General features: G+C 31.4%; 1 protein-coding gene across 12 annotated transcripts in view; it reads left to right on the top strand.

Moving 5' to 3' along the window:
- Window positions 1-13,941: 13,941 nt before the first annotated feature.
- Window positions 13,942-17,295, top strand: part of Tm1 (tropomyosin 1) — a 67,260-nt gene continuing 63,906 nt past the window's right edge. For 5 of the 12 annotated variants that reach the window (XM_074122345.1, XM_074122342.1, XM_074122338.1 and 2 more), the window contains exon 1: window positions 14,005-14,186. The gene's annotated coding sequence lies outside the window, so the exon portion shown is untranslated. Of the gene's footprint in view, window positions 14,187-17,295 lie in introns of all 12 variants that reach the window. The other 7 variants (XM_074122346.1, XM_074122341.1, XM_074122340.1 and 4 more) reach the window with 2 other exon arrangements.

Below are 17,295 nucleotides of genomic sequence, written 5' to 3'. Positions count from 1 at the left end.
CTACCGACAAACTTAAGGTATGGCATCAACCTTCAAAATGTGTGAAACGTGCATGGTACGTCCGAATATACGAAGCCAAGGAACATGTATACAATTTGGGTACTTTACCAAGGATTTCATCACGCTAACTGCAGATAAAACTGCGTCAGACATAAAGGCGCCTAAGAAGAAAGCTAAATCCTCAAAATGAGAATAGTTTCCTGACAGGATCACCTTAGCAAGAAATGTTATCGTTTTGCCAACTTACTGCCACAGACAAAGATGACTCCGTAGCAGCGATCCGCTCATCCAACTTGTACTCACTGCGTTCGAAATGGTAAATTCATAAGAGCCTTATTGGCATCAAAAACTTACACATCAAACCATACTATATTATAACTCGTCTCTGAACTCCAATTGACCTTATTGTATGTAGATGTACAACTTTGTTGATAGCTGTTTTAGGTAAAACTTGAATTTTTCTGTGAAGCTTGTGAACGATGCACGTTGATTTGTTGAGTTAATTTAAATTCGCTGCACTTAGTTATGGTCCAATTGAATGAAAAGCACCAGACTTGAATTGCAACTTAATATCACCCACAAAAGAGGACAGTATGCAATTTGGATGCTTCAGTCATTTGCGAAAAACTGTATTCGAACTCATAGATGGTAGAAATATTAAAATTAATGAAATAAATTATAAGTTTAAAGAAAACATTTCTTTGAAAAAAATTGAATTTGAATTAATGAACAGCATGAATAAGAGATCATTCTAGAATACTCACCGATTTCTACATTCCTTTTGTAAAGCAGCTGGCCAAAGAAAAATAACAGAAATGAACTACACTTTCTCCTGGCCATAATTATATCGTACAGTCTCTTGCCTCTTCTGCCATCCCTGACAATCTTCTACGCCGGCTGAAGTGCTAGTGACTCCGAGATCTCCTTTAAGACAGGCCAGTAAATTGGATATGACGAGTGTACTACCAATGGATAATTTCTTTTCTCTTGCTGTTAGTCACGTATAACAGATTCATTGTTCACCTATTTACTTCTTTTATTCTAAAATGCGTAGATTATAAATTTATTTTGTAAAAATCGTCCATTGAATTGACCAAAACTCTATCCACGAAGTCAATATAAAACGTTAAAGCTTCTTTCATCCACCAGATTTGTTGATTGTCCTTCCCTACTATTTTTGATGGGCAGTTCCTTTAAGGCGATTTACTAATTTCAGTAAAGAAAAGCCATCACCCTAAATTTGTTTTGTAAGTTGTAGTAGATGCTATCTTATTAATTATTTTTAAAGGTCTTATAATATAGTTAATAACTGTTGTGTAAACGTGTTCACCTAGTTAAAGTAATAATGCATTGAGTTATGAGCACAATGTTAAGTGAATATTAAGGGAGGGGTAACAGTTGTTTATTTGTCTAAAAATGGTATATATTTGAAAAACTGAAGGATATCAAACACTTGTATAGTAGAGGGAGGTTGTTGTATCAAGATTTTAATGGTAGCCTCCTATTGAGTCATCCTGTAAAACTACCTCGTGGTGAATTTACGTACAGGTTGAAGGACTTCAGCAGGAGAGAGGAGAGTGGGATAGACTAACCACATGGCTCCAACAGTCTTAGTTCTAGAGGTTGTTATATAAACGTATTTCTTGGCGCAATTATAACGATCATGACCATAGAAGTAGGTCATGCGCGCTATGCATACATATGGTTTGCCATCTGTAATTGCAATACTAAACGGGGAAGAAAAATAGAAGCTCTTGGGAGGATGTCTGAGATATTCCATATCTAGTTATAAAACAACAGTTTTATAAAAAAAATAAATATTTAAATTTATTCAGGATCAATAACATTTCAGAGAAAGGAATCTCACCTAATCTGACATATTCACTCTTTTTCTCTGGAAGATCTTTTAGCAGTGTTTTAGATCTTTGCTTTTTCTGAACACTATTCTCTTAATCTGAAAAATATTTTTAAAAAATTTACTGAACTTTTGCTACTGTTTTTTTCTTTTTTGTTATTTTATTATAATTATATTTTACCAATGTCTCTATAGCTAGGTTCTGATTCTTGGACTCCTCAATTATCCTCTGTCCCTCATGCCTATTTAATGTTTGCAGTGGTGGCTAGTGTAGGGAGGGACGTAGGACATGCAAAAGTTAAGCTTATTCCGTAAGATTTTATTTATTTCTCAAACCACAGTTCTAAATGATCTATACACTTACTGCAAACGCTTAAACTTTTCTTTTAACCACTTTCTTTGAAGAGATCCTCAAACCGGATATTTCCGACCGAAACTCAATTTCTTATATTTGGCATGATCGCAATACACTCCTTGCCATAAGTATTAAAAGGAGATTTAAAAGATATTCAATCGCTGCAATTTATGACCAATTAAAATCCAGCATTGTCGATTCAGCTACTTATTCAACCAACTGTACTTTAGTCTAAACAGTTACCAACATTTCGGCGCTAGAAGGTACATACAACCTACAACGATTGTTTAACATCTTGTTGCTATTTGTTACTTGATGTAGCAATCTATTGTACATACAATTTTGCATTTGGAAAATGTTTATTGTAAACACCTGTAATTCAGCTACCATTTTGTATCCTTAATTTAAATACAATACATAATCTTCTTGCATTGTTTTCTGCTCATATTAGATTTATATTAGTATTCTTTAGACTATATTGTTAAATAAATTCAAAGAAGCCCTCTTTAATGTAGCTCCACTAAATATTACTTCAAGATTTTCATAAATACAGCTTACATTACAATTAAGATATTGAAATATACCGCTGTAGATATATATGTAAAGATGTAGTATATAATAATCCAAAAAACAATATATTATTGTTATTTATGACTGTTGAAACAGCAATACCATAAACGGCGGACCCAGAGACATTCATTCATCCTTAACTAACCAACTCTGTAGAAACTATAAAAGCACCTGCCCATATTAGGCCCTGCTGGGCTCCTCCAACACTTGTAGTCTCTAAAACGGTTTATACAACACCATTCAAAACTTCTTCCCTTTTTCTTTCTTTTAATAAATATGTATGTTAAAATAAACAGATGTTTTATTCACGTTCTTTGATCAAATTTCTTCAGTTTGTCTAAATAAGATTTTAGAAAGTAGGCTGAATAGAGAGGGTTTCATGAAATTTAAGAGGTTTATCAGTTTGAAATTTTTTTATCTTCACAAACAGAAGATTCAAGTTTATGTCCTACACGAGTATAAGTGAACAGATGTTCATATTATTTGACAGTCCAATCCTAGAGCACCCTTATTGAGTTAAGATTTAAATAAAATTATATTATAATATTAATATTATATTAAATATTAATAGATAAAATTTTATTAAAATATAAATATAAAAAATTACAGAATTGTGACAAAAAATATGAAAATGGAGAGTCGATATGTCTTAATAATGTTATTGCTTTAAACTGATTATACGCCAGAGTTCATGGACAAGAGTCGTTGATATTAAGGAGATGCAATGAAAAAAACGCGGAAAGGCAGAATGAAGAATGGATGTAAGCAGAACATTAGTAAGTAATGCATGCGATGGAAGAGAGAATAAGACAGAGGGATTGAGTTGGATGGACATCTTAGAAGGATGTCTTTTGGTAGATGGCGAGAGATTTTAGGAGGAAGAATCCTCCAGTGAAGACAAAAGAAGAAGAAGAAGACTACCAAGAAGGTGAAAGGAGGAGATGGTTGCCAGAGGTCTGAGTCAGGTAGAGTGTCAGGATTGGAAGATTCGGTAAACCGTAGAAGGGGGAATAGTTGATTAAGTAAGAAGTCCAGTCGTATGTATATTTAAATTCATTATCTCTGTATTAGTTTTATTATTATATTATAAATAACTTTTTTATTTAATAGTTATTTTGTTTTGATATCTATTATTTCACAAAAACATATTTATGTTTTCACTATATCTTGTCCTGTTTTTTCGGAGTAAATAAATAATTTCATACTATTATCCATATTCAGAGTTTAGTTAAGAGAATTTGACTTCACTTAAAAATTTTCAGTCACTCGCCGAATAAGACAGTTAGGAATGCAAAATGGCACTGTTGAGTAAAACATTTATCAATCAATAAACCTTTATTTATTAATAAATGAAAAATACAAAAAATAAACAAAAAATACACTTAGGAAATGCATGGCGTAAAACATTTATACAAATACATTTTCCTAAAAATAAAAATGATATTATTTATTTAACGAATGAGTTACAGAAGTTAATGAAAAAGTAGGGAATTGTGTAGAATTTCTTTGAGTGAGGAATCGCTAGATGACAGACTGAAACTTTAGGATGCGGAATTCTTCAAGTATCTTGTAACAGAAATAAGAGAGCTTCATTCTCACACTTCAGAATATTTGCTAAATGTATTTCTTCTTTTAATACGAGTATTAAAGAATTTGTACCGAAGAAAAGTCTAAGTTAATAATGAAAATAGAATAAAGGAATAATACTATTCAAAAATTAAACAATTTTCTAAAAGTTTACGCATTTCCTATTGTTGCGTAATAGATGTTTTTTTTTTTACGTCAAAGCGGTTTGTAATGAATAAATCATTTTCAACTTTATCATTTGTAAAATAAAAATAACTTCTCAAGTATCTCTGAATAAATGAGGAACGCCTAGAATACACAATATGTATAATTAGTCACCCTGGTTACTGACTTGAATCAATAATCTACTTCAAATCAAATTTAATTTTCTCAAAAGGATATTGTCAAATATTTGTAGTTCATAATAACACCAATGTTTTGGATAAAGCTTTTTAAGAGTTGAACTTTTTTTGGACAAAAAGTATTCGCTTAAAAGATTAAATAACAAATAAGTTTTCCAATCTTTCTAAATTGCAAAATTATCGATGGAGTAGTCATTTTTATTAATTAAGAGTTTCCAATCAATCATTATGTAACGATTCTTCGATCAAAATAATGAAATGCGAAGAAAAGAAAATCCTACCCAGCCTTATGCCTTCATGTTCTTTCTCTACTCTCCCTTCTTACCTTGAATGCTCTTTTTCTCAAAGAAGACTGAAGACAAAAAGAAAAAAAAGCGGAGAACGTAGAGATTGTAATTGACTCATTTTCTATATATATATATTTCAGAATCTGATTATTTGTTTATAGTATAGTTGGTGCACATTTGAGTCCCCCGGAGTAGGTGTTAACTGGTGTAGGCGAGTATTCCAAATCAAGGGCTCCGAAAATTTCAGAATCTGGCAGAGAATATTCTCTGAACTATAGTTTCACAGTCCGTCATGAGGCAAATTGGAGTCTACTCAATCTCCCTATAGTTTCTGCAGGGACTGGCACGTTTCATACAAACTTTCTTCAGGGGTCCACTAAGTCGACCGACCAGGGAACCTATGAGGGAACCTATCAGCATGCGCAGTACTCATACCGCGACTAGCCTCAAATCTCTTACAAATATATTTCTTCTATTAATTTCCAGGTAGATCTCCGCCGGCCTCAGACATGGAAAGTTACTCATGAGTTTAGCTCTGTTGTTCCTTCCAGAGCTCTTCCACAAGAACTCTGTCGCTTAACCCAATGCAGTTCTTGCCCCTAAAAGGCACCCTGCATTTCCAGAGTTTTCACTTGGTTCTCAAAATGGCATAATTTTATCTTTTCCTAGATCATTGAGTTTGCTAAGACATACCCTAACATTTGTGGAACAATTTAGCTATCCTGTGATTATTAAATCAATGATTATTTCAGAACCAGCTAATTTTGGTAAAATTGCTTAAAATATTCTTCTGTGTTTTAGGGCAAATAAATGGGTCTTTATATATACATACCTAACTGCTAGTGAAACAGAGTAATGTATAAATAGTTCACTACCCTTGAGTTGATAGTTATGTTGAAATTTGTCGTGCTCACATTGATATTAGGAAAATGTTACAAAATTCGGAAAATGTAAACTTTATACTGAAATTTTGAAGTTCATTAATTTGTAGTGAAAATTTGTAGAGCAGTTTTAATAAAAACAATTTGAATGGAAATGTTTTTTTTCTACAGAATAAATAGAACTTATAAAAATTTAAAGAGATCTGAAAATATTTGGCACGAGGCCTTACTTTGCAAAGAAGAACTGTTCATATAAGTTGCTATTTTTAAACCCCGAAACATACTCGTACTACTCATAACCACGAATCTTGTCTCCTATAATAATAGTAATTATTCCAATACAGAAAGAAATATTACAGTATCAAAGCAAGTTGTTTTAAAGAACTACAAAGATAAACTTAACTGACTTTTAGCAAATATTCTACTTAACAAATATAATGGCCAGTTTAGCAAAATTCATAGCATCCCCTTCTTAACTTAGCTTCTTAATTTGTAACCAGTTGTAAGTTTTTAAGCCCATTCTATTTTTATAATATGACTTAATAGTAATTCCAAAATCAATCTCACGTGGCTGAGTTAGTGTCCAATAGAGATAACGCATCTGGGAAGAGGTTGCCATTGTGGCATACTGTACACCAATTCACTAACGCATGGATTATTATTTATAAGGCAAAGACAATGAATTGTTAATAATTAATTGGATAAATTGTGTAAGATAAAAAAAAAGAACATTACAAAATGTATGCAGCATGCAAACTGTGAATTAAATAGATTCCTTTACAGAATATGAATTCACCCTTCACTTCATCCCAATTCGAGACTCCATGAATCTCCATATTATTTTTTACCAAAAGGCTAACTTTTTAGAAATAACGATGAAGAATTCCTATACAAGATGGCGTTCTTGAGGATGTGACATATTATTGGATTAGGCAAAGAAGGCTGGGTCATTCTAAACGGGGTAAGATTAATATTGCTCTAAAATCTTTGGTCTTTAGTGAGGATACTTTTCCTCAAAATGCCATTTTCTATTTAAATAATTTGAGGTAAATTAAGAAACACTCGATGCAACTTTGGAAACTGCATGGATAAAAATTTGAATCCAATAGTTCATTATACAAATAAACCTCTAATACTGGAATAGTTAAATCAGGACTTTTTGAACAAATACTAAATTTAAATTTACTCTTAATGAAATTGAAGGTATTGAAATCAAAAGGAAACATTTAATAATTCACGTTCCGCTGTTTATAATTTCATTAGAGAAAGTAAATATTAAGATAGTGTGTTTGCAAGTGCTTTAAGGCCAGAAGTTGTTTTAAATCGTGATCAGCGAAATCAGCACAAACTATTAACGTGATCTGCAAACATTTCACAACATACCAACCTATCTAATTTGGATCATGATTTTGAAAATTCACAATCTGATATTTTATGACTTTTTTTTTTATTACAGTTACATGAATAAGTTTATTTCTTCAGATGATCTGCAGAATATAAACTGACAAACAACAATCTTGTGTGAACCTCACACAAGTTTCGCTGATGGCAAACCTTAAGAATCTAATTTGTACGTGATTTAATTCTTACATCACGATAAAGTTAGGTAGATATCATCTCCCAAACCTTATATAACGTTATAACTACCTTAAAACTATAAGTGAAGTAAATTAATGCCTATTTTTTCAGGTGGGTTTTACATCCAACTACCAAATTAGGTGCCATAGATGAGGAGACGAGCGAACGTACTTAACATCAATGTTATCATATTAAACATTAAATAAAATCAAATGCCTGGACCGGGAATCGAACTCAATACCACAATACATATTAACTTTGCAGGTCTCCTCTCTTAACCGCTCAGCTACCGTGGCGCCTTAAAGACTGCCGTAGTAGCAATAATTCAAATTAAAAGTCAAATTTAAAGAGATTTAAAGATAAAAAATTAAAATATCAGTAAAGGGATAAAGGTTGGGAAATTTTCTTCAAACGCAAACCGTATCTTACGTAGATTCCAACAATTCTCTAGAGTATAAAGTTTGTCAGAATCACCATTCGAAATGTTTTCAGAGAGGAAATTTGGTTCTTGGTGGTGTTCTAGGACAGCTGTTACATCACATTTCCTTCAACTGTTCAATTTTATTAAAATTAAACAAAAATAAGTGTCTTTTATTTCAAATTCTATCAAGAAAATTTCATTGTACAGTAGGTCATTCATCAGATTATTTTAAAAATAATTTGTATTAGCTGTTTACCCATAATTCCAAAAAGATTAAAATAACTTGTTGTTTCAATTTGATCATTGTAGCGGTTTTCAATTATAGTTGACTGTTTTAGTAACATTAAGCTGCTGAAGACAACTTGTACTACAATAATGTTTCGCTACTATTAGTTTTGTGCAGACTGTTGTGCTGCTAAAGTATACATTAGTATCTAGTACATAGTTTTGTCACCTTGGCCGCAATCAAAACAATACCTAAAACCTCAACTCACCGCTTCGTTACACATTCTGTACATAGTTCAATATACAATAGAAAGCTTTGATAACAATGCGCGAATAGAATTATCATCCTTTTAAAATCGTAGTTCAACGCAGCTTCAATACTAGCCATGACCAGCACTGATTTCATTGTACAAATTAATGTTTCTTTTCCCACAAGAGCTTTACAACCGTCTAAAACATTGGAGTCGGCTAGACGGAGTAGCAATAAGATTTATTACATTTTTTCATACTTCAGCATAAAATAAAATCCAACGGAAGAGCGATAGTCCAGAATCCAGTATCACGAATCACTTCTTAGCCAGACGGTCCATGATTTCATTATGTTTAATGCTCTAATTTATTCATGTAATTTTTATTTAGCGAGTAGGTCAATGTTAATCATGTTTAGTTCATTCATAACAATACTTTTTTTTTCGAAATAGTAAAACGAAATTGCAATTCGATAAAGTGAAACTTCCTTGCATGAATACACTTCTACATTTAATTGTTCAATATTGTTGAAACTGTCCGGGTTGATCATCAAAAATAGTATGAAAAAATGTATTGTTGGAAAGGATCTAAACTTAACATTTTTTTCCCATCTATCTCTATAAAAGATAAAATTCCCAAATTTGCTTTAAAGTAAAGGGTAGATCTTCGTTAATCAGTGTAATTGTATTGCTTTAAACTTTAAAGCAGATGTACGTACAATGTGGAGGTCTCGACGTTGTAGATGCTGTAGGAGAGGAGTTGGCCCACATATGTGAGGCTCCCGCTATAATTATTATTAATAAATCTCCTTAACTAAAACCATTAATTTGCTCTATTATTATTATTTTTAAAGAGTTTAATAGCTAGTATTACAATCAATCTAAATTACAATAAATGGCAAGTGGCGAGTGGCTACTCTTAATACAATGGAAAAGGCCAGCGTAAGGCTGTTGACACTTAATAAATTCTAAATAATATTAATGAAAATTTAATGCAGTTCTTAAATGACATCAATTATTTCAAAATTTCCAAAAGTTCAATGATTTTGTGTTCTAAATATCTTCTGTAAGGATTTATAGCAAACATTGTTCAAAAGGTGAAAGTTAAAGAACTTTGAAATATTTAAATTGAACCTATCTTGATCGCGGAAAATTTTGTAAACTTGGAGTTCATAAATTCAAGACTTTCAGAACATTTCTTGGCTACACATTCATAAACTAGTAGATTAGTAGACTGATATAAATGAACCTTCAAAGACAAGTCTTTTGTTTTAGGGATAGCAAGTAAATGATATGTCACAGAGTGTGATCATATTAACATCGATATCTTTTACACTCGGATATTAACTTTCAAAAGTGATCTTTATACTTTTTTTGTAATGGCTTCTATTATAGTTATGAATAATTAGCTCATTAACTATTTCTTGACGATTCCGGTTAAATACGAGTAAATGAAATTTTAGATGAAGTTCCAAATCTTAAATTTTAGACAGTTATACACCGATTGCTTTGACATTTGGATTTGGATGCAAAGATTTAGCAAAAAGGGAAAAATAGAAAATCTTCAATAGTTTGGCTAGAATTTCCTCAGTTTTTGTTTCTAACATTGTATTTTAATGCCAAGCGCGTAATATACACATTAGGGCAGCAGATTTTGGATGCAGAGATTTAGAAAAAAAGGGAAAATTATAAAATCTTCAGTAGTTTGGCTGGGATAACTAAGGTTTCTTAATAATTGTAATATTTTCTTACTATACAAAACGTACTATGTACAGAATTACACATTTGACCTAACGTCCCTATACAAACGCCTAAGTTCCTCCAACTCCTCGCGCTCTATCTCAAGAACGGTTGATTGTAAGAAAAATTGCATAAAGCCAAATTTGTGGAGAATTTTATGCTCTACAACTTTTTTTGTCATTTAGAGCAAAGGAAACAAGATATTTACAAAAAACGATTTTCGTGACCACTGATTTCCGGTGACGAGGATAAGAGATTCTATGTGACTTTTGTACCAACTTTTAAAATGCCAAAACAAAGATTTATATAAGTTTGTAACTTATTATCTTCCATTCCAAGATTTATCCCCTTTTTTTGCTTGATTTGTCTAGGCTATATTAAAAATCACAACCAATACTTCGATCACAAAAAGCAGCAGATAAAATAGTAGCTTAAAAACGAGATAGGTTGTTGAAAATGGTGAAATATTTCTTCTCTAAGCCATAATGCTGATATTGCAGATTGATTCTAGAGTGGTAGCGCCACTTTTCGCCCACACCCACATACACAAACACAGAAGTCTTAAATGATTCTCAAGGTTTCCTACAAAATTTAAATTTTTATTTCCTTCTAAATGTTAGTTTCATAACAATAAAAAAGAATGTTAAGAGTAGCAGCCTCCACAGAAACTTTAAAAAAGATGACAATTGAAAAGAATTCAAATATTTGCAAGAATCTGAGCTGACGTTTACGATACTTGAAAAAAAAAAGTCGTATAATGACATCTACACTTTAGTACGACCGATCTTCTTCAAGTTCGAAATTCTTAGTTTTTTTACTTCGTGAAATGGCTCTTAGAGTGAAGCCATACCATAAATGAATTAAAACGCATTTTCCTGGATTTCGGACAAATGTTGACGCACCTTGTGAGAGCAACCCATGTAAAGATCTTCAATGAAATTGCTGAAGTGTTTTTTTTGGAGAAAAACAACGAAAATCGGTCGAATAATTTGCAATTGCGGTCATTTTCTTCAAAATAAACTCATTTATTTTGTCGTTAATAGTTCTTACCTCAACAGAACTTACTTTTCATATTGCACTCTAAATAATTCAAAAATTATTCTTCCTTGAAAATAATTACACATAAAAATTGTAGATTATTGTTCATTGTTTTCAGAGACTGATCTTTTAATCTAACAGGAATTGCCAATACAAGTATGTACAGTTCCTAAACAGTCAGGGCAGAAGCCACGCCAAAGTTTGATGATAAAAATGCAGAAAATGTCATAAGCCCTGAAGATGATCTGTTCCCAAATCAAAGGCTTGGTAAAAAATAAATAAAAACAATTATGACTGAAATAATAAACTAGATATAATATTCAGTATTGACAAACTAAAAAGTTTAATAAGTGAACATTGAAATAAAATGATTTTCATAATAGAAAACATCAGTAAATGATGATTGTTAAATTGAATAAAAACATGAAATCAATATTATTTTCATTTTTAATAAGAAGGCGCTAAAATAACACTGGGAATATAATAGTTGACGTATTGTTCCAGGAATAGTATTTTTATGCATACCTAAGAGTTCGTTACATTCAAACAAGAACTCAAGATGGATGACTCACAATTTAATCTATCTGTTCTTTGCCACGATTAGATATTTATTTTATTTCCTGTCATTTTATTACAAAATTAGCACTAGAGTGTGTAGCTACTCATTTCTCAAGTTGTTTTTTCTTTTGTTTTTGTAATTTCTCTTAGTTTTTGTGAGAAAAAGAAGTATTGCAATCTTATTATTATTATCATTATTTTTCTTATGTTAAGGTCGTTCATTGGTCTGACTAAAATGAAATTCCGTCTTTTATTGAAATAATACATTTTTATTCTCTCATAATTTGTCCACGCGATATACCAGGATCGTGACAAATTTTATTGTACTAAATTGATACGAATAAATTTTACGCTTTGATACTGAGAGACATTTATCATGAAACAAATTTTTGAATTTAATGTAAAAAAAAAAGTGGATAATTGAATTCATTCAATAAAAACAGGGAACAAACCTTAATTAATTTAATAAATGGGAATAACTTTAATAAAATTATCTATTATTTATTTACGATTGAATTTAAGGATGAGGGAGTATTATTGAATATTCTTATAAAGATTTTAAAATTAAAAAGGTGCAAGGAAGCTTGTGAAACGAATATCTTCTGTACTCGGACGCAGAGATCCTGATGTACTTTGACTTCTACAGCATGGAGCTCGGCATCGACCATTTAAAGGATTTGATCGAAATAATTGTTTTACGAGGATAATCGATACAGGTTCTTAATATTTATGATTATTGTGATATTTACCTGCTGTCAGCTTGTAGAAAGATGGGGAAAGAAATACTAAGAGCAACTAAAAGTCCCAAGTGTGAAAATAATTTGTCATTCAGGGTTGAAGCGAAGTACGCAATATGAAAATGCTTGTCGTAAACCAGCTTTACTAGTCTTACCTCTTTGTTGTCGCAGTTTTGTAATTTTTTTTGTTTTTGTTATTCATTTTTAGTCCTTTTTTATTTCGGTCGGTGTGCAAGGGTTTCATGGAATTTTGTCTGTTTGTTTGTAAAAAAACACGTAGGTTGAAAGTAACAAAATGGACTGGATTTGTTTTTAGAGGCAGCGGTGAATCACTCTGAGACTGTTTTATATCAGCGTATTGCAAAAAAAGAGTTAAAACTATGGACAGTTACTAGCACATTTTTTTTTACAAATCTCAGCTAGTAACAAACACATATTAAAAACTTAATGAGAATAAATATCTAATTGAACATTTGTGCATGAGTAAGGTACCTCAATCATTAGGCTTTCCTTCACAGTTACAGGTATGTAATTAATCTTTGAACATTATTTTTGAAATTTTTTGAGAGCCTTACAGTGCTGGCGCTCAATAATTTGAATTGATCCTTGCTACCTAATTTACAATATTCAAATGTAACGATTAAAAACAAAAAATTGTTTAATGCAATTGAGATAATTAAATTTGAGATAGTTTGATAAAGTTTGAATCAGCGCTAATATACTCGTGCATTCACCAAAACATTTTCTAATACTTTAGGTAGTTAGGTAGTTTAATTTTTGAATACAGTAGTTAGTGTACTTTTTTTTAGAAGCTTCTTAAAACTCACTGCCTCTTGATTAACTGTAATGAAGGCGCCACGGTAGCCGAGCGGTTAGAGACGAGGCCTGTAAAGCTAATATGTATTGTGGTACTGGGTTCGATTCCCGGTCTAGGTCTTTGGATTTTTATTTAATGGTAAATAAAAGAAATTAACAGTAAAGTATGCATTGCTTGTCGCCTCCGTCCGCGACATCTAATTTGGTAGTTGGACGTAAAGCCGGCCTGAAAAAATAAGCGATTACTTTACTGTGACTGTAATGTTGGATGTCTGTAACGAGAGAACGGAGGCCGGAAGTACAATGAAAAAAGCTTCGGGCGCAGATGACCTCAGATGTTGAAGCGCCTTAAATGAGGAACAAAAAACTGTTTTTTCAGTAAGACCTTATACGAATATTTAAAAAACAAGCAGAGTAAAACTTATTTAAAATGATACAAGGTGAAATATTTTAGTTTAATATTAATTTGTTCAATTTTAGCGTACAATGACATGATACAAGTTTTGTCCCATAGTTTCAATCCTTTTTATTAAATTAAAAAAAAAAAAAAAAAACAAATTACTAAAATTTTCTTGGATAGTTGAGAGGAATTATCTTTGAATTTTTTTTTAAGTTTTAGGTGTTAATGATACATGCTAAGGAGGCTGCATTGAAGGAGTTTTAGTGTAGAATATTTTTAGGTGGGGAGGCCTGCCCCCCTCCCACTCGTGGAATATTATGACGGTTGGAGAGATGTTAGTAGTTCTACAGGGTGGGGGGGATTTGAGAACCAGTGTTGCCACTTAGCTGCTTCTTTTTCTGTATGTAGGTCTCCTGGTTTGGGTGGACGTAAGACGATACAACCTTCAGTCTAGCTCGTACTAGCACTCGTGTCGCGTCTTTACACTCACAACACCGCGAGTGGTTACTCTCTCATTAGATTGAATAAAGTTAATTTATTGCACGCCTTGTAAGTATCTCTTTGAAACTTCTTTTTTTGTTTAAAATCAAATTCTGTGCTTTTAATTTAAGTTTTAACTGTGAAGGTATTCATTAAAAAACTAAAATTTTTCAAAAGTTAATATAATTATATTTTTGCGATTTAACCCTTGTGTCGACAGATCGGATATTGAAAGCAACAGCTTTTTCATGTCAACACTGAAATATTCAATTATCAAACCTACTATTATCTGTAACTTCAGTTTGGTTCAACTTCCTAACTTGTTTTTGTTTAAAAAAAAACCAGTTATAACTGTGCCGGTTCAACTCCATTGAATTATTTGCACCTTTTGAAATGCAAGCAGAAACACCGGTTGGCAAGGTCCTGTCTGAAGGCAACTTGAATCATAATCCTGCTTATAATTCTTTCATTTAAAAAAAAAACTTCTCTATTTATTGCTGTCCCATATTCAGTTTTAAATAATTTTAGAAATGACCTGACATAACGATGACCTTTGGCATGAATTCTTCATGATTAATATTAGTTTTTTAATGATCCCTATTAAAACATTTTTAAAAGTTTTTTTAAAACATTTTCTGAGTGTATCAAATTCCCAAGAATAATAATTTTTTTCTTATAATTATTTCTTGAACAATTATTCATTCATAATTACATAAATTAAATTTTTGGTATGTATCAATTTGGCAGTGTAGAGATGAATGTGACGTCACTACTTGGTAACTTTAGCCACCCTGAGTGTATTTTTGGATACGCGCTGGTTCCCTAGTTTACTGCCTATGGTTATACCCCTACCAAATTTGTGCAGAACTTATTTGTTTTTCTATGATGGTAATAAGTAACAAGAAATTGAATAATTGCATCAATGTGGCTATTTTTGATTTTTTTTTTTTAAATTAGGAATGAATAATTTAATGTTAAGAAATACTTCTTCATGAAGTGTTTGTTTTATGGAAATTTTTATTTGTCAAAAAGTTTGCCTTTTTTAGTCAGAATTTCTAAACAATGAATTTTGAAGTAGTTAACACGTTTTTAAAACACCTAACTATTACTTATATACAAACCTTTTATCTTATACTATCGACAGCTTTAGGAAGCATACAGCGAAATCATCAAAAACATATATAGAGGAATGAGGAGGTTCTTTTTTGAACTGCTCAGCTATCTCGGTATCTAATCAGTTAGTGTTTCATCAGCATTAAATAAAGGCTCCAACAAAATTGTGGTTGGTCCGGATATGTTCGGTGATAAAAAGGCAAAAAATAATAAACTCTTGAAACCATTTTATCAGCTCTCTCGGAAATGAGCCTTTCATTGCGTTTTGAGCATTGGTAACAACGAAGAATGGTAATCTTCCTAGAATAATTGGCAGGTTGCTAACCCCATTATGGCTGTCCTTTCTCTTAGCAAATCATCATCTTCTTTTAGTCCTTCTTAAGCAAAATGGTGGCTTAAATTGAATTGTTGAAACTTAATTTGCTTCTATCAAATAATCATTTGGATGAAAAATTTATCTCTTAATTCCTTTATTAAGTTTATGGATTTGTGCTTTACAACTACTAAAAATATCGAATTACTCGTTGGTAATTTAATATTAAAATAGTTTATAAAAACAACCTCACTCACAAACATGTAAAGTATTCATAATAATGTTTTTGAATCAATCTAGGAGGCTGTGATGGGTTGGCCTAGTAGGTTCTATTCTGGGCAAGGATAACGCTCGGACAGAACACAAGTAGACACAGAATCTTGGCTAATTTCCAATTTTTGTTTAATACTTAATATATAGTTTTCGTTCTTTTATTTTATTTAAAAAAAAAAAGAAGCAAAACCTGACGTCTTTACTTCACAGTATAAAGCTACCAACTCACACTAAGAATCTAGAGCAAGCTGTAAAGATATTTAACCAAGGATCTTATCAAAACAAATTTGTTTATTATCTTTAACCTTAATTTCTTTCTTTTTCTTTACTTTTAAATTTATCTTTTCTCATTCCTCCTCTTTTGAAATTTCATTTTACATTTAAAATTAAGAAAAAAAAAGATTTTGTAATCATTAACTAGTTTTAAATCTTTTTGCTCGTAGGAATTCCTTTGAGGGGACAGGATGTATATAAAGGCGGTACTGCGCCAAAATAACAGCTCATATTTTAGAAACTGTTATAAACCTCACCACACTGTTATCTTTTCTAAATTATATTTATAATAGTTGGTGATTCTAGCATCCTACAAGGCAAAATTCTTTCTGTTTGATAAATAACGGCTCATTCTCTGTCGTAATGTTTTTTTTTTGTTTTTTTTACACCTTGTTTATTTATTTTAACATAAAAGAATATTGTTTAGTTTAATTCTTGTTATTATTTAAAACAATCCTAGACTTTGTAATAAACTATAAACAGTCTTCTTTTTTAAGTAAGATTTAGTGAGAAAATAATGAAAAGTAAGGCGATTATTCCTTTTTGTTCCATTTAATAAACTGTAAGATTGTCACTCGAACAGAGTACTGCAATACATAGATGTATAGCGGTAGCGCCTTAAATCTAGTTTCTATTCATTTCTAGAGTAATGTGGAAGGTTTTTAAGCTCATTAGTTGTGCTTACCAAACAAAACGTGGTCACCCTGGGTTTGCGACCCTATTCCTTCGATCTTAGCAAAATTAATTGTGTTTTGTGGGTCCTCTAAGTTGAAATTGAGTTCATACAAACAGTGCTGAAATACTCTTAACAACTTAAAAAAAAAATGTTTATAGTAAAAATCGCATTATTACTCAACTAATTGGTTCCAAAAATTTGAACTTCAAATTAGTTATTTTGACATTCATTTTTTTTAATTTATAGTTAGTTATTCATACATTTAAGATTATTACGTGGTAGCGGAGCCAAAAAGAGAATTGTTCGCTTGAGAATTGAAACTAAAGATTTACCAAAATTTGAAGTCAATGATGTTTTCTATTTTGAGTTATAGCTGCTTCATTCATAAAAACGAATTCATATTCTAGGGACTTCAACGCTCGTATTTTCAGTGAAAACGTGAGAAAAATTGACAAACTTTCTCTTGCGCTAAATATCTTAAAAAAAACTGCTGAAAAACTACAAACTTGTTACCACCATGAGTTTAGCAC

This window comes from Rhodnius prolixus, unplaced genomic scaffold (genome assembly GCF_049639745.1).
Source record: "Rhodnius prolixus isolate KJV_2025 unplaced genomic scaffold, Rpr scaffold_8, whole genome shotgun sequence".
Taxonomy (NCBI): Eukaryota; Metazoa; Arthropoda; class Insecta; order Hemiptera; family Reduviidae; genus Rhodnius; species Rhodnius prolixus.
This window is presented reverse-complemented; position numbering and strand designations above follow the sequence as displayed.